Source organism: Hypanus sabinus, chromosome 5 (assembly GCF_030144855.1).
Source record: "Hypanus sabinus isolate sHypSab1 chromosome 5, sHypSab1.hap1, whole genome shotgun sequence".
NCBI classification, from domain to species: domain Eukaryota; kingdom Metazoa; phylum Chordata; class Chondrichthyes; order Myliobatiformes; family Dasyatidae; genus Hypanus; species Hypanus sabinus.
Window position 1 is genome coordinate 37,105,857 of NC_082710.1, and position 19,809 is coordinate 37,125,665.

Here is a 19,809-nt window from a genome sequence, read left to right on the forward strand (position 1 = left end):
AAAGCTGTTCTGCAACACTTCATGAAGAGCAAAGGGCGTGATAAGGCACAGAAAATGTCCCGGTCATCCACTGCAACTAAGGAAGACCTCAGTTTCTGATGCTTGTTCATACCACTGGATCTGGACTTCTGAGGTTGAAAGAGTGGAACTGCCCCAGTACAATGGCTTTTCTATTTTAAAAACTCTCCCGCACATGTTTCCCATCATCATCGGACATGATGGACAACCACCACCTTCCCCTGTGAACAATAAACTGTTGAACACTTTGCTGTGAATCACTAGTGTGCCAATCGACTGAAGCACCTTTTTTTTAATGTCCTGGCAACAATAGAATTTGCTTTTGCAGAATGTTAGGCTCTCCATTTTTCTGACTGAAAGTCAAATGAAGGGAAAGGTTTAGAACAAAAAGCAGGTAGCTTTTCAATTTTGTGGGAAAATTTGATAAGATCACATATTGTTCTTTAGAGCAAGAGGAAGAAGGCCAGATGACGAAAAGTAGATTATCTAAAATATTGCCAATGGCAAAAAATGAAGCATTGTAAAACAAAATCTTCATGTGAAATTAACATTTGATAATTGATCTTCTGTGTTTTTTCAGACTCTAACTAAACAGCAAATCAGCTATTTACCATTATATCAAGATAACGATGGATTGAAAGTGTCAGATATATTTTTGGCATTTTAGTTACCAATGTTCAATCTTTAACACATTAGATCATATCATATAGCATAAAGACACTAACATGGTGTCACATTTTCTAGTCAAAAAAGTGGCAAAAATGGATAGCAAAACTTCACCTGATAATAGAAATGAGTGGCATAGTGAACCATTATGCTAAACACTTATATTTTGTTTAATTATTTTTGGAAGGCTTCAGCTTTCTCTTTTCAAAGCCCTCTTGGCTGTCAGCCATGATGGATGGAGCTGTCACTGTAGGTCTGGCTAGGTATAATGATGGCACACAATTAAGCCCACTTAAAAACTCTATTAGCAATACAACTTCAACACACCTTGCTTCAAATATATATGTGTATTAGTCATTATGAACAAATCTAAAATTATTAAAAATTAAGCAAATGTTTACAGAAATTATTGCTTTCTTGGGTAACCTTCAAACATCAATATCAGGATTCATAAAACATCCATTAGTACATCATTTATAATTTTTTTGAAGAGTAAAAATAAAGGACATTACTAACTGTTCAGATATTGCTAAAAATATTTGTAAATTATTCTTGTGTGTTTCAGCACTTATCCTTCACACTTCAACATTAAAATACAGAATGTCATCTAAATATTCCACTGTTTTAAAGTATGTCTGGCTATAAATGAAATAAATGGAATTTGAGATCTTTTACTAGGTGGAGAATGGGCAAGCAGCTAATTACATTGATAAATGAGTGATTTGTTCGGTCTCAGGAGAGGGTTCTTTGCCCAGATTAGCATACACTTGGCATGTGCTCGGCCACTTACTGGAAGTTCCTGATGTTATTATAGTCGGAGTGTTCATCATCAACTCTATGAATTCATAAATAGTTTCTGACACCAGGGACTTACAAGCTTTACCTTCCAAAGGAAGTATCCCCTTAAGATGATGAAGTCCATAGAAGAAATTGCTGGGATGTGATAAATGAGCTGTTTATTGCCTGTTTGGCTATGCATTTTGAAAATACAGATTGTCTTTATTTTCATAATAGCAGAGGTGAGATTAAAGGTTGGGTGAGAAGCATCAAGAATCTGAGACAGATAATACAGGGCTATTACACCCGTGTTCAAGAGCTATATCTCATCAACCTTTCACCTAAATACAATTTTCCCATTTATGCAGTGGTTAACATATACATTTTATTGACAATTAAACAAATTTTGTTTTATCTTCATTATTCCAATTATGAATTAAGAGAAATCATTATATATTACACAATGGGATCATTTTGACTTTGTGAGGGCATAAAATGAGCAAAAGCAAAATAGCCGTTTCTTTATAAATCTTCCTTCAAAAAGTTCAAAAGTTGAAAAGTAAATTTATTATCAAAGTACATATATATCACTATATACAACCCTGAGATTCATTTTCTTGTAGACATACTCAATATGTCTATAGAATAATTATCATAACAGAATCAACGTAAGACTGCCCAAATGGGATGTTCAATCAGAGTGCAGAAGACAACAAACTCTGCAGATACAAAAAGAAGAAATAATAATAAAACATAAATAGTAATAAACATTGAGAACATAATGTGAAGAGTCCGGTAGTTGTGGGAACAGTTCAATGCAGGGACAGGTGAATTTGAGTGAAGTTATCCACTGTTTCAAGAGCCTGATAGTGGAGGAGTAGTAACTGTCTCTGAACCTGGTGGTGTGAGTCCTGAGGTTCTTGTACCTTCTTCTTGTTGGCAGCAATGAGAAGAATGCATGTCCTGGGTGGTGGGGGTCCCTCATGATGGATACTGCTTTCCTGCGCTGGTGTTTCATGTAGAAGTGCTCAATGGATGTGAGGGATTTACCTGTGATGAACTGGGCCATATCCACTACTTTTGTGGGATTTTTCATTCAAGGGCATTGGTGATTACATACCAGGCAGTGGAAGTTTGGCAAAGTTTTAGCAGCAATGCCAAATCTGTGAAAACTCTTAAGGAAGTAGAGACACTGCTGTGCTTTCTTCATGATCACACTTACGTGCTGGACCCGGGACAAGTCCTCAGAAATAAAAACACTGAGAAAATCTCCATCTCTGATCCTCTGATGAGGACTTGCTTATAGACCTCTTGTTTCTTTTCCTGAAGTCAATAATCAGCTCCTTGGTCTGGACAGCGTTGAGTAGAAGTTTGTTATTACGACACCACTCAGCCAGATTTTTTTATCTCCCTTCTATATGCTGACTCATCATCACTTTTGATTCAGCCTACGACAGTCAGTAAACTTGAATATGGCATTTCCATAAAGCTGGAGATCTGGTTCACAAGCGCCGGGTAATGTCCACACACCAGTAAGCCTGCACGCTATAGGGCCAGTCCTCTGTAGTTCAGTCTGAGTCTAAAAAGAGTTCAGTTTCCATGATTCACCAACAAGGAGGCACAATATGAGGCTTGCTGTTGGAGAAGCTATGTACTGGCAGGGAGGGATTTACACATTCAGCTTTCCTTTTCGCAAGACTGCTAGCCAGTGGTGGAAGCTGAAAGTAAGAGCGATAAGCACTACCCACTACACTACCACACTAGACACATCGCAACAACCTTTTTGACAACATTTTGTGTTGGTAGTAAGGAAGTAGATGTAATGTTAGCATTCATTTTGAGAGCACTAGAATATAAAAGCAAGAATGTAATGCTGAGGCTTTATAAGGCAATGGTCAATAGAACATTGGGAGTATTATGAGCAGTTTTGGGCCCATTATCTCAGAAAGGTCGCACTGGTATTGGAGAGGGTCCAGTGGAGATTTACAAGAATGGACCTGGGAATGAAACAGCAAACATATGAGAAGTGTTTGATGACTCTGGGCCTGTACTCATTCGAGTTTAGAAAAATGGGAGTGGGGGGGGGGTGTGTTTATTGAAACTTGCCAGATATTGAGGAGTGATTGATGACTCTGGGCCTGTACTCACTGGAGTTTAGAAGAATGGTAGGGGGTGGGGTGAAAGATCATATTGAAACCTCCCAAATATTGAAAAGCCTGGATACAAGATGTTTTCAATAGTGTGAGAGTCTGAACCAGAAAGCACAGCCTCAATTTAGAAGGATGCCCCTTTACAACAGCGATGACGAGTCATTTCTTCAGCAGGTAGGTGGACAATCTGTGGAATTCCTTGCCGCAGAGGGCAGCGGAGACCAAGCCGTTGGGTATAATTAAAACAAAGGTTAATAGGAGTAGTAAGGGTATGAAAAGTCATGGAGAGAAGGCAGAAGAATGTGGGTGTGAGAGAAGGTAAATCAGCCATGGTCTAATGACTGATAAGACATAATGGGCCAAATGGCTTAATTATGTTCCCATGTGATATGGTCTTATATTATTAACTATTGTCTACATTGATATAACGTGTAGATACTATATAACTAAACTAAATTTGTTAAAATAATACACTTCTATTAATTGAAATTTTAACATTAGAGAGGTTTCATTCTTTGGATTAAGTACTATTAAATGCAACTATAATGAAACTGAAATAATCATAATAAACAAAGGATTGATGATCCTGGATAAACAATGTTTACTTCACTGACATGATTTTGGGTGATTAATCACTAGTGCAGAATAAAGCAAGTTTAAATTGTTCTGCCCAATTTTTTATGAAGGGTTCAAAACCAAAATTTGATAAAGCATTGCAATGGCAAAGATTTTTGTTATTTTCATGAAAATCTGTTAAATATGAGTGTGATCATGAATAAAATATGAGGCCATGAGCAGATCACAATGTACTACTGAACCCTGAACACATAATAGAACTTGCATTTGCTCCTGAGATGTGAATGAAGACTGAATCAGAGATGAGATATTAATCATAATTAGAGTTCATATGACAGGTCTACGATGACAAATACTACATGCTACCTAACAGCCATGAAAATGGTTCTTCATAATGAAATGCTTAATTCATTAATTCCCTCATTAGAGAAAAGTCCATCTTGTAAGTTTAGGTTTAGTCCCATCTTCATTTGCAAATTTCCCAATTGATAATATCGTGTTCAAGACTAGATAAATTGTTCAAAGTATAATCAGTCGGATATATTCATGGATTAATTCCCCAGACTATACTTCAGTGATGACTTGTCAGCATGCATATCAGTATATTTACCCTTGTGCTTCACATACATCACTACATTTCCTTTGTGGAAATGCTGGATGGTTTGGGGCCTTGAAACAATTGTGATCTTTGTGTTTTATCCAGAAAATGGATTTCATTTTAGTCTATGCACTTAATGTTGGAAAAAAAAGCTAGAGGTAAATACAGAAACTGAAATTCTAGCTGAAACTGGACAAATCTATTTCCTTTTGTAATTGCTGTAGATGTAACAATGTCAAGTGCAATGACTAGTCAGTGACAGTTTTTGTTTGGTGACCAATTGTGCTGAACAATCATAAAATCGACAAGAACAAATGGTTGATAAAATGATCGAAAAAGTCACATATGCACAGTGCCAGACTTCATGCCTTCACTCTTTGGTTCTAATTGCAACACTCAGCATTCATTATTACTTTGAAGTTGTTGCAACTGTCATTAAAAAGGATAACAAACATTTTCATGACCAGATGACACTTTACTATGGCAACCATTAAGTTGGCAAGCATTGTTTTCCAATTAGTTCTCAATTTCTTAGTTACATTAGCAGTGGTAACTCTCAGCTACATCCTTGTGTGTGAGCACAAGGTAGGAAGCTGTCAAAGACAAGCCAGTCTGTCAAACCATTGTGCAAATTGGGCTAGTGAACAGAAAGACTTGAAACAGGAATTAAATCTAATATTCCTTCCTTTACTAGATCAGTACCATTGAATTATCATTACCGGATAAGAGTCTTCAGTGATTCAGTATAAATGTAGATTATATCATTTAATACTGAGCCAATGCAAAACCATGTTATTAACTATTTAAAATATTATTTTTAAATGATTAAGATTTATAAAATTGAACTTAGAAATAATAGATCAATAATTGCTTCTAATTGAATACAATCTTGTGTACAATTTATATACTGTTGGTACAATGCAAAATGTGGCAAGGAAATTGGAATAACATATTCAACTATGTCCAGATACATGTAACACCCTTCACCCCATCTCCTTGGATTCACCCAGTATATCAGTCTGTACATCAACTTACTTTGCAGGTGCAAACATCTTTTTGAGGTCATGAGTATCCTCATATTTTCATCTGGAAAATTGCTACAAATACTCATCCTTGTCATTATGCAATGCCTCAACTACCATTTTTAGCACTTCTTTAGAAATGCTCTCCACTTATCCAAGCAGAGATACCTCTCTCACTCACATGTCTCTTCTTTCCCTTCATGCAAAGAAGGAGATCCATAGTGATGGAAATCTCCTTCCAACAATGTCACAGCAAACAAGTGCAGGGAGTGTTAACCAGTGGACTTTTAGCATGAACAGTCTTCTGATAAGGATGATGAATTAAATATTGGAGGGACTTATAGGATTCCTGGGATGAAATGATGGGCCAAATGACCATATTCTGTTCCTACATCTTATGCTGGTCTTACTCCAGATTCAGTCTCGTTTACTTGGTATCAACAGCAATTCAAAATGATTCAGTGTATGGTTTCAAACGTTCCCATGCCTACAGAAATTAGTCATGTTCCTTTGGAGAGGAAGTGGTCCAGATCATGAAGCAAAATAACACCTGAAAGGAAGTCACTGCCGATCAGAGTGTATTCCCAAAGAGCTAATGCTGACCATGTACCAGCTCAGATACTAGCTCCTTGGTGGAACCACTGTGCAAATATTTAGATTTTCACTAGTTACTCACAAATTAAAAGCGAAGGTAGTGAAAACAGAAAATCATTAGAGAATCCACATAAGAGCTCAACTGAATGCTAGGTGGCTCCTTGACATACAAGATATTTTTGGAACATCAGCAAAGAATATGGGATGATTGCACAAATATTTCACTGTTATACTGTTATGCATTTAATATTTCAGTAATATTGTAAATATTGTTTGATTAAGCATTCCTGTTCATTTAAATAATTCATTATGGGTTATATGTAAAAAGACATGAATTGTAAATGTCATCACGCCACCACGTGATACATGTGTGTCTTGCTTAAAGTAAAAATCAAACTAAGACTCACATCTCTTGGGCTCCAATCTTTTTCTGCAAATTTATTTTATGTTTTGGAGCTACAAAACATAACATTGGCTACGACCTATTTTTAAAACTAACTCAAGATGACTACCTACTTGTTGAAGGTAAGCAGCAAGAGACAGTCATGTAAAAAACAGCACAGCATGTGCAGAGATGGTTGTGTTAAATAAAATGCAGAAAATGGAAGAATTCATGAGTTCATAAACATATTGTGATAATAATCATAAATTCAAGAAAAGTGCAAATGGCTGGCTACATCAGAAAGATTGATGCATTCCATTGCACAAGAGATAACTGGAAAATGTATACTAAACAGATTGTGCAGTATTTTGAAGCAAACTTCTAAGCCAATGAAAAGTGAGTGCAATTGGATTTAGAAGCATACAGTCTGCTTAAAAGCTTGACTGCTCCAACCAAACCAGCCAAAGTGAGCTTTGCATATATCGTGAAAGTAATGCAGAAACATTTAAAACCAAACCCATTGTTGATTGCAGAACATCTTATGTTTCATAAGTGGAATCAAGAGGAATGGGAGTCCATTTCAGTATATGTCACTGAATCGAAGAGATTGTCTGAGCATTGTCAGTTTGGTAATAAGCTTAATGAGTCTCAAAGAGATCATTTAGTTTGCAGAATCTTACAAGAAAGCATTCAAAATGGCTTCTAATTGAACTTACATTTAAAAGAGCAGTTGAAATTGCCATAACAATGAAACCAGCAGACAGGAACACAATTGCGTTGTAGTCAGGACTGAAAATGAGTGTGAACAAAATTGAAATGTTGAAACATAAACCAGTCTGTCTGAAGAAATTGTGTTACCACAGTGGCAGAGGCTCAGGTACACCAGAACTAATGCAGGTTTTAAAGTGAAACTTACAGAATATGCAAGAAAGTACGTCACCCGTCAGGCATACAAAAATAAATGGAATGCACAGTGAAGAGAAAGAGATAAAAAGTTAAATTGCAGTTTCAAAAAGAGCACTAATTTGCATGCTGTTGATGAAAAATCTGCTAATTATGAGAATGTCTCAGGACTGGGTAACCTTAAGATTTACAATATGTAAACTAATAATAGACAAGCAATATGACTTACACCAGAAGTGAATGGCAAATTAATTAAAATGCAATTGAACACTGGCTCAACTGTTTCAGTCAATCCACAAAATTAGTTTGAATGAGATTTCAAATAACTTAAACTGGAGAAGAGATAACTCCTGTGGGAATGCAGCTACAAAGTAGCCAGAAGTGTTCCCAATAGCCCCCACTAGAACCTCACACACTGTTGATGTGTGGAGAAGATGTATTTCAAGACTGGTGTTCCTGATTGTTCCTAAAAATGAATGGAATTACATCTGCACCGTACCACCCAGCTACAAATGGCTTGGCTGAAAGTTTTGTCCAGAGTCTATGCAATGCACTGTGACCGAAATCAGCAGAGCACTCTACACTGACACCGAATCAGAAGCTCTCCAATTTCCCCCTTGTGTTTCGCAAAGCAGCACACGCCACAACCAACGACTCACCAGCTATGCTTTTCCTGGATCATTCTGTGTTCATGCTTGGATCTCCTCAAACCCAGTCACAGAAGGAGTATTTAGGACAAATAGCTTTTGCAAATTAAAGGCTCCTCAAACAAGGAGGTTCTATGTTTCACTTGAACAAGTAGTCCTGTTGAGGGACTACAGAGTTAACCAAGAATGGGTATTCAGAAAGATCACTGCAACATTGCAGAGTCTCTCCAGTCATGTTTTCTTGCTACATACATCTACAAATAATAGCAAAAATACTCTAAAGAGATACTTTCAGAGCCAACACACATAATGCTGGAGGAACTCAGCAGGCTAGGCAGCATCTATGGAAAAAAGTACAGTCGACGTTTTGGGCCGGATTGCTCGGACTTCCATCATTTGCAGATTTTCTCTTGTTTGTGATTTTCAGAGCGAAAGTGGTATCCGCAAGGAATTAAAATACATACATAATTTTTTTCTCCGCTTTACATTGACTGGGATCTTGTTGTTAGTGATGTCAGCAACTCTTTGTTCTGTTCCTGTTTCAAAGCTGCTACTGCAGCCTCATTGTTTTCAAATTTATTATATATAAAATCTTGTATTTCTGAGCAATAGGAATTCTGATCTCAATCGCATCTACAAAAATTACTCTGAGGTGATCCTGAGTATATGTGTATGGAAGACTCTTAACAATCAATGTTTCTTAATTCTATTGTCTTCTATAACTTGGCTTTTTTTCTTTTGCTGCATGCTTTGGAGAGAAAAGGAAGTCAAAGATGACATGTCTAGATAGAACAGGAAGACAGCTTTAAAGAGGTGATGAGATAGATGCTTAGACCTCATGCATACCCAAGTAGGATCTAGGAGAAGTCACTGTGGCAATAGGAAACATGAAATACCTAGTTCATGGAAACAGAAAATTCAGGTATATTCATGTAGAAGTTTTCTGGTCGCATACAGTTCAAAGAATGCAAAAGTGAATGAAAGACTGAGCTATGAAGTGCAGCATGTGTTCGAAGTAAGCATCTTGATTGAATCTCTGAGTCTCCAAAAATGTATGCAGTTTCTTTTTCCCCCTACCATCTTAACACATTTTTGTCTGCAATGGCGTGTCTGGGGTCTTTGTGTTAACACTAATAACACAAGGCATGAAATTTTTCTACTACAACAGGATGAAGATCCATCAGTCAGTTGTGTTCTCTCAGAAGTTGTTTCTATTTTGTATTATCAAAGCTGTGAAAGGTGAATGCTTTATGAAATGTTCCCTCGGCTTGAGCTGTTCGATATTAAGACAGAAAGAACATACAGTAATTTATCTATAGAACATTCGACAGTGAAGTCAAATTAAAGACACCTTCTGCCATTACTGGAAATGTAAACGCCTGGGAGGAAAGATACCACAATTCAGTAATCGTATTATTGAAATAACTTATGGATTTACACCATTTGATTATTCAGTTACGTTTCCTTTAACCCTTCAAAATTTATATCCGCATTGATGGGTACATTTAGCTCCTGGTTACAGTTCAATTTTTGATAAGTAATAGCAAAGTTTAATTTAGCTGAATGTAGCATATCATCTTATCTAGATTTAAATATCATCTTATCTAGATTTAAACGGTTTCTACATGTAAATATGGAGACCCCAATTCTAGTAATATCAGTTATTTTAATTGTAAGCATCAATAATCTACCTTTACAAATATACCTCTTGTATTAGTTCTTTTAATACACACTGCTCAGGGCATGGTTCAAGAATGATTCTCCCTTTGCATTATTTTACTTTTGCACTAGAATATACCCTGAATCATTTTATCCAATAAAACTTTCACTGCAGTCTGCTGTCAGCATTTTTATGCTAAATTACTTGCAAATGACTATACTGTGAGTACTAATTATTCAATTTTAGCTGTCTTAAGCAATTCTATTTGAATAATTTAATTTTGATATACATCAGTGAATTTTATGTAGTATGATATAGAATAAGAGTACTTGAGTTATCACCTATTATTCTGGTTAGTGGTTTTTGCTTAGTTGGGACACATCAGGACTAGAATATTTTGGCTCAATTAAACTGTTGCTCCAATTAACTGGCTTCATAGAAATAGTTAAAAAGTTATAAAAAAAAGATGAACTACCATTAACTGAATAACAAATTATGCATTTAAATGAAATACAAAAGAAATTAGAACACTACCAAAACTACTACATTACCATAAAACTGTGTATTAGTTCCTAATAGTTATTGACAGAGGAATTAATCCAGTGTATGCTGCCATGTTCTTTTGATTGACTGTAAATGAACAAAATCAACATAGCCACTTAGTGCAGATAATGGACCGCCTTCAAACAATGTTTTCAATGATTACATCCTCCAAATGTTCATTTTCATTGTAACATTAAAAATGATTTTCAATAACTTCCAATTCTTCCTAGTCTCTAACTTGTCGATGCAGTGAAATTGTTTCATTTTCACTCCCAGCCATTTCATGCATCTCCAAGCCTGAATGCTTGAAACCACAGTGATCAAAACAATTCTGAATTGTCTTACTACTTATTTCTTGCCAACTATCAGTGACAAAAATCATTGTTTTGTGAACACAAACACACACAAGAGGCGCTATTTAAAAATTGTACATTCTAAGTGTAGTGTGCATGTGACTGACTGGCACTAGTTAGAAACTGTTCAGCAACAGGCTCCTGTCCCAGTTAAGCAGCATAATGTCCCAAATAAAGAAAGGTAATCATGGCTATTATCTCTATTTGTTTCTGTTCTTCAAGAGTTGGCCCAAATAAGTGGCTATTGAAATTAACTGGAATCTACTGTATAGCATTACATGAAAAAATTTCTTATACAATATAAAACTATATATATATATAACTGTCTCAGCTCCTTAAGAACAATAACATTTACTTGTAAATTGTTGAATCATTTAATCAATTGGAAACCAAACCCTTCTAAAAATATATCAAGATTAGCAAGAGGATAATTGTTTTTCTAAAGATTGAATGTTGTAGGCAAACTTTTAAATCCTTATCATTTTAGAAATAAAAGAAAAAAGTAGTAAAGTAGTTAATACATACAAACAAGCTGGATGAACTCAGCAGGTCGGGCAGTATCCGTTGAAACGAGCAGTCAACATTTCAGGCCAAGACCCTTCGTCAGGTCTTGACCTGAAACGTTGACTGCTCGTTTCAACGGATGCTGCCCGACCTGCTGAGTTCATCCAGCTTGTTTGTACGTGTTGATTTGACCACAACATCTGCAGTGTACTTTGTGTTTAGTAAAGTAGTTGCTTTTGCTTAAAATTGAGCTGCAATATCTGAAGTGCAGTAGCATTGCAATGGGTACAATGTAACTTGGTGCCTCTATTAGATGTCTTTTGTCAATCTAATATTCCTCTGGATCCTTCTTCAAAAATTTAATGGCCAAGGAATTAGAGAAGCACATGAATTCAAAGGGAACATACATCTGAAGAAATCAACTAAAATCAGGTAAAAGTTGTTCCTGAGGCAAAGTGTAGCAATTGGCAAGGTGCTCAAATGCAGTGCTCCAATCAAAGTTGCAAAAATATAGCTGATTTGCAATTTGCCTCCAGATGAGGAGAGGTAAATGAGTAAAAGGAACTCAAGTAACCACAGTAGTTTGGGGAGCAATAGAGCATAATTGCTCTTGGCTCTACATAAGCATAATTGAGACGAAAATTAACATGTTTTTAACCTCTCCCCGTTCTTGATCTCTCTATCTCCATCTCTGAAGACAAACATTCTACCAACATTTTTTATAAATCTACCCTATTTCCACAGTTATCTTGACAATATTTCTTTCCACCCTGGCTCCTATAAACATGTTATTCCTATTTCTCAGTTCCTTCATCTGCACTGCATATGTTCCCAGGATGAGGCTGTCCTTTCCAGGGCATAAGAGATGTCTTCCTTCTTCAAATAATGGGATTCCCCTTCCTCCTCAATTGATGCTGCCCTAACCCACATCTCCTCCATTTCCTGGACATCTACACTTCTTGACACGTTAACAAGATAGAATTCCTCCACATCTAGCACATTATTCTCTGCAACATCCATGCTCCAACCATCAAACACAACTTTACACACCCCTCACTCTCTGCTTTCCATTTCTCCTTCCATGATTCCCTTGTCCATTGCCTCTTTCCACTAATTTCCCTCCTGGCACATATTCCTGCAAGTCACAGAAATGCTAGACTTGCCCATTCACCTCCATTCAGGGCCACAAATGTCTTTCCAGCTGAAGCAACACTTCGCCAGTGAATCTGTTGGGACTCGCCTTTTGTACCCAGTCCTCCACTACATTGGTGAGACTCAACATAACTTAGGAGACTGTTTTGTTGAGCACCTCCTCTCCATCTGACAAAAGCAGAATTTCCCAGTGGCCAATGGCTTTAATTCCTATCCCCATTCCCACTCCAACATGTCAGTCCATGGCCTCCTTTTTGACATGATAAGGTCACTTTCAGGGTAGAGTAGCAACATCACTCCATCTGGTAGCCTCCAACCTGATTAATTTTTCCTTCCAATAATTCTTTTTTTTCCTCCTCATTCCCTCTTCTTCTATTCCCCACTCTAGCCTCTTACTTCTTCTCCTCACCTGCCTTTCATTCTCTGCTCCTCCTTTTTCCCTTTCTCCCTAGGTCCATTCTTTTATCCTATCAGATTTCTTCTTAAAGAAATTTTTTTCTAATTTCATCTAGAATAATAGACATCCAAGACTCAGGTTTTCCCTGTTATATCTGCCGTCTGATAGAGGCAGTTTACAGCTACCAAATCTTATATGGTATTTCTGGGTGGCTCAAATTAGAGCAGGAATGTTTTACTTTGTTAAGGATCACTTCCCTACTTGGGTCTCAATGGAATCCCAATTGATCAATATTTCTCTAGAACTATATATGTATTCAGCAGATAAGAAAAAACTGATCAAACAAACTAAAAACCCCTTCTTAAAAAATACAATAATGGTTTGGCACGATGCTCCTGTGTATTTGGGAGAGGCATCACAGTTATCCTAGTTCACTCCAATCTTTGGCAATGATAGCTTCCGGCCCAGCAGAGTAGACCCTGGCTTTAAAACTTGGTCGACCCGAGGCATAGCTAAGGTGTCTGATCTTTATAATGGCAATACATTTATGTCATTTGAAGAACTCAAGGCCACATATGGAATTCCAACAAAACACTTTTTTAAATACCTTCAGTTGCGAAGTTTTATTATGTCTAGGCAAGGTTGCTGTTTGAAGCTCCTTCCTGTATCTAACCTAGAAGACATAACTCTGAAATTATCTGAAGCTGGGGGACATGTGTCTGTATTATACAATTTGTTTGCAAGTAAATGCAAAGAGTCATCAAATAATCACTACAAGCATGGAGAACTGATTTGCATGAGAATCTGTCAGAAAAAAGAGTGGTCAGAAGCTTGTTCCTTAGTTCAAACCCAATCAGTGAACACTCATTTTAAATTACTACAATACAAATGGACAACCAGACAGTACATTACTCCAGTCAGGTTGGATCACTTTATCCTCAACATTCCAGACACATGCATTAAGTGTAATCACCAAAAGGGTCTCTGTTCCATTGTATGTGGGAGTGCCCCCAGATAATCTGCTTCTAGAAGAAGGTGCTGGATTTGATTAGTCAGATTATTGGAAAAAAGGTGCCCCTTGATCCTAAAATATGTATTTTGAACATTTATCCAAAGGACTTTGTAACCTCCAAAAACGTAAGGTCTCTGCTTAATATTTGTTTTTTGGAAGCCTATTCATGGAAGAAACCACAACCTGTGGACTCTCACAATGGCTGAAAGGAATGACTTCTTACCTTGCTCTAGAAAAGATCAGCTACATCACAAAAAGCAAACTTGGCAATTTTTGGGAAATTTGGGACATTTTCTACAAGTTTCTGGAGAACAATATTCAGGATGATGAAAGTAATGAACTGAATTGACTTTTTTTAACAGCGGGGTGTTTCTTTTTGTGTGTGTTTTTTGTCTTTTGATTTATGTATTTTTCCCTTTTCTTTAACTTTGTTGCATTTTCAAACCTATGGATGATCTAATGTATTTTCTTTTCATTCTGTAAAAGCAATAAAGAGATGTTTTAAAAAAAGATTTCTGCGTCTCCAGCCCTTTCCCATTCCTACCCACCTGGCTTCACTTATCACCTAGATATCCTCTTTCCCCTCACCCACATTTTTATTCTGGCATTTTCCCCCTTCCTTTTCAGTCCTGAAGAAGGGTCTCAGCCTGAAACATGGACTGTTTATTCACTTCCATAGATGCTGCCTGAACTGCTGGGTTCCTCCAGCATTTTGTATGTCTTCCTGTGGATCTCCAGCATCTGCAGAATCTCTTGTGATTGTGTTTTTAAGGAGATCTGGTTATGCTGCTGCTATGCAAGAACTTTAGAATTCCAGAAGAATGAATTGGAACACATTCTATATTTGGTTCATCAAACTTATGCTGAATTCTAAGATATAATAATTTGATTAGCCTATTTGAGAGTTAAAATGATTCTTCATTGCAGTAAAAGTAAATTTGAAGGCTGGAAATCTGAAGTAATAGTTTGATGACAATACCACTGTGGGAAAGAATGCATCACAAAATTGTCTCAGGAAATTAACCTATTCTCTTAAAGCTCAGAACATTCTTGCTCAGTAACTTTTCAACATTTTTGTATTAATTAATTGAAGGCAAATAAATAATACAATTGCAATAGTGATATAAACATTATATGACAATAAATTTGACTTTGACGTTAAAGACATTTCACTACCTTAAATACTGTATAATAAAATGAATATAATTAACAACATAAGCAAGACATTAATTTATTTTTGAATCAAAGCTATTAAATTTTGATTCATGTTCTGATGCTTCAACTGCATTGATGTCTAATAAGTCATTGAGAAGTAACAAGGGGAGAAAATGAAATCTAGAAACTGAAAGTAGAGAAAAGCAGTATGCTCAGAATTAGAACCAGAATCAGGTTTAATATCACAAGCATATGTCGTGAAATTTGTTATTCTGTGGCAGCAGTACATTGCAATACATAATCATAAATGAACTATAAATTACTATAAGACATACATTTTAAAAAAAAGTTAAGTCAATAGAGTAAAAAGAGGGCAGAAAAAGAAGAAAAAATATATACCTAGGTAGTGTAAGTAGGTTCATTGTCCATTCAGAAATCTGATGGCAAGATATCCTCAAAATACTTTATGGGTTTCTTACATATTATTATATATTACATAATATATAAATATTATCTGTGTTTTTGCAAGATATTCTCAAAATAATTTGAAGAGCGATAAATTTAATCTTCAATGTAATCTAAGATACTTTGCAATGAGATGATTCACTGTGTTTCTTTAAACTCCCAAATATAAAATTGACAGCATTTTTAAATGTTGTACAGAAAGTAAAATATGAAACATTTACCAGAACCTGAAAAACAATTTATTTGAAATAAAATTTCTGATTTATTTTTTTCCTGTGGTCCATAATATCCTCTTCAAGTACTCTCATAAAATGTGCTTTCATTTGAGACTTTATTAATATACGTTACATTATCTGCTGTGACACATCTATTCATCATTTTCTGCGAGTTTGGTGGTCATATCAGTTAGGCTGCTGTTATGTAGGAATTTCAAAACAAATAATGTCATTAGTTGACAGAATACCTTTGCTACTTGAAGCTGCACTATGCTTTTCCATGGGCCTCCTATTGAAATCAGAAGCAATTGATAATCACATTGCTTCTCCAGACAGTTTGGTGGACATCCTCACTAGCAATCCATTTTTTTAAAAGTAGGTCTTATTTAAATGCTGAACTATACGGAATGCATTTTGTGTATTTTTTTAATCTCGTATCTTATAAATGTGCAATTAATGAATGAAATTATGAAGATAATGAACACACTTTAATTAGATAATAAAATCATCTTCATACGTTTCACATTGCTGCTTTTATGCTTGGTTCTCTCATGTTCCCATCTCTCTCACCCTCTCCCTATCCATCCATATATCTGCTCCCCGCTTCTATTTTGAAAGCCTGTTGATTAGTTATTCCACCGACAGGAACAGATAATGAAAATATGTGACATCAGCATCAGTAACTTCAAAATAGAAACACATCTTCCTGCAATAAGCTATGAGGAATTTCTCTTGTGGTACATTTAGAATTAACTTAAGAACATAAGAAATAGGAGCAGGAATAGGCCATCCAGCCCATCGAGCCTGCCCCACCATTCAATAAGATCATGGCTGATCTGTCCATAAACTCAGCTCCATCTGCCTGCCTTTTCCCCATAACCCTTAATCCCCTTACTATGTAAAAACCTATCTAACTGTTTCTTAAATATATTTAGTGAGGAAGACTCAAATGCTTTCCTGGGCAGAGAATTCCACAGATTTACCACTCTCTGGGAAAAACAGTTTCTCCTCATCTCTGTCCTAAATCTTCTCCCATGAATCTTGAGGCAAAGACCTCTAGCTCTAGTCTCACTTACCAATGGAAATAGCTTTCCTACTTCTATCTTATCTACCCCTTTCAAAAAAATTTGTATGTTTCTATAAGATCCCCTCTCATTCTTCTGAATTCTAGAGAGTATAGTCCCAGGTGACTCAATCTCTCCTCATAGGTCAACCCCTTCATCCCTAGAATCAACATGATGAACCTCCTCTGCACTGTCTCCAAAGCCAGTATATGCTTCCTCAAGTATGAAGACCAAAACTGCACATAGTACTCTAGGTGCAGCCTCACCAGAACCCTGTATAGTTGCAGCATGACTTCCCTGCTCTTGATTTTAATCCCTCTAGCAATGAAGGCCAACATTCCGTTTGCCTTCTTAATAACCTGTTGTACCTGCAAGCCAACTTTTTGCGATTCATGCACAAGCACTCCCAAGTTCCTCTGCACAACAGCATGCTGCAATCTTTCACCATTTAAATAATAATCTGCTCTTCTATTATTCCTTCAAAAGTGGATGATCTCGCATTTACCAAAGTTGTATTCCATCTGCCAGACCTTGGCCCAATCACTTAACCTATCTATATCCCTCTGCAGACTCCCCACATCCTCTCTACAATTTGCTTTTCCACTCTGTTTAGTGTCATCAGCAAATTTTGTTATGCTACACTCAGTCCCCTCTTCCAAATCATCAATGTAAATGGTAAACAGCTGTGGGCCCAGCACCAACCCCTGCAGCATCCCACTCACCACTGACTGCCAACCAGAGAAACACCCATTTATACCAACTCTCTGCCTTCTATTGGTTAACCAATCCATTATCCATGCCAATACACTTCCTCCGACTCCATGCATCCATATCTTATTTATAAGTCTCTTGTGCAGCACCTTATCGAATACCTTCTGGAAGTCCAAGTCTACGACATCCACCTGTTCCGCTCTATCCACTGCATTCATTACATCCTCAAAGAACTCCAGTAAGTTTGTCAAACAGGACAAATTAAAATTAAGTCAATGAAATTCTTTGTTGTGTTACTTGTGCACACCTATATCTGATACATTTCATATCTGCAATTTCACCAGCCACATTAATACAAAATGAATTTGAAGATATATATATATTCATTTATGAAATTTAAGTGAGTTATGATAAGATCATAATTACATGATTTGGGGCTACAAATAACAAAGGATTTAAGGAAACACCACTGATATTACATCATTAACATGACACATAAAAGGCTGGAGGAACTCAGCAAGTCAAGCAGCATCTATGGAAGGGAATAAACAGTTGACATTTTGGGATGAGACCCTTCATCAAGACTGGTGAATTATGTATTCAGGACTGATTGATATTATATACAATGGATTCCAGTTAATTGGGATCGGTACATTTTGATCCAAATAAACAGCTGCCCCAATTAGCCGAAGTTTCAAGGAAATAGTTACAAAGGTATAAAAAGGACAAGCTACCATTTAACTGAGTAATAAATTATATATTTAAATGAAATATCGTACAAATTAGAACACTACCAATACTACCACAATGCTATAAAAACTGTGTATTAGTTCCTAATAGTTATTCACAGGGGAATTCACCCAGCATACGCTGCCATGTTCTTTTGATTGACAATAAATGAACAAATTAGTGCAGACATTAGTGCAGATAATAGACTGCTTTTACATAACTGCATCCTCCAAATTCTCATTATCATTGTAACAAAGAAGCAGAAAACACAGTGAGCAAAACAGCTGTCTTACTGCTTATTTATCTCTGACTAAGCAGTGACAAAAATCACTGCTTATTGAACACAAGCTCACGCACTGACCCTATTTAAAATCTGTTCTCAGTAAGCACGGTGTAATATCTAATGGCCAAACAAGTTCACGCAACTGTCACTAGTTAGAAATTGTTTGTTAAGTCCCCTGTCCCAATTAAGTGGCATGGTGTCCCCAAAAAATGAAGGGAATCCCAGCTATTTTCTTGATAAGTCTTAATTCCTTAAGAGTTCCCCAATAAGCAGCTTCCCTGGTTAACTGATTGCCCAATTAACTGGAATCCACTGTATTAGACATTGGTAATCTGTCTTCACTAACCTTCACTAGTGCCATTGGAAAGATCGAACGTTTCACTATAAATATTGATACAGTGAATAATGTGGGATATATCCATTAGAAGAACCAATAGCCATTTTTCATTATTTTCAGAAAAATATTGTTAAATAGTGTTGAAACATATCTGCATTGTTTTGTTATCCATCAACTTAATTTTCCCATGGCAGAAATCTTGCACCCAATTATAAAATATACAAATATGGTATAATTGCCATTGACTGCATATGATTAACTTTAAAATTAATTGTGAAACCATACCCTCAGCAGTTTGTTGAATAGGCATATTTTGTAAAGTGCAAATACCATAATAAAAGCAAAAGGAAGTTTTCATTTATGTAATGTCTTTCATTGCCTCAATAGGCCTCAAAAAGTTCCAAGTTCAGAAGTTCAAAGTACAAAGTAAATTTATATTGAAGTAAATATATGTCACCATATATTACCATGACATTCTTTTTCTTGTGGACAATTCACAGTAAATACAAAGAAACAATAGAATCAATGAGAATTCCACACAAGATGGACAAAGTTTAAAGTAAATTTATTATCAAAGTATGTATATGTGACCATATACAACCTTTCACTTCATTTCATTGTGGGCAGATTTAATAAATTTATTGAATAATAACCATAATAGAATCACCAAAAGACTGCTCAGCTTGGGTGTTCAACCAGAGTACAGAAGGCAACAAACTTTCCAAATGCAAAAAGAAATAATAATAATAATAATAATAATAATAATAATAATAGGCAATATTGAGAACATGAGATGGAGATTCCTTAAAGGTGAATCTATTGGTTGAGTGAACATTTCAATGATGGGTAAGTGAAGTTTTCCCCTTTGGTTCAAGAGCCTGATGGCTGAAGGGGAA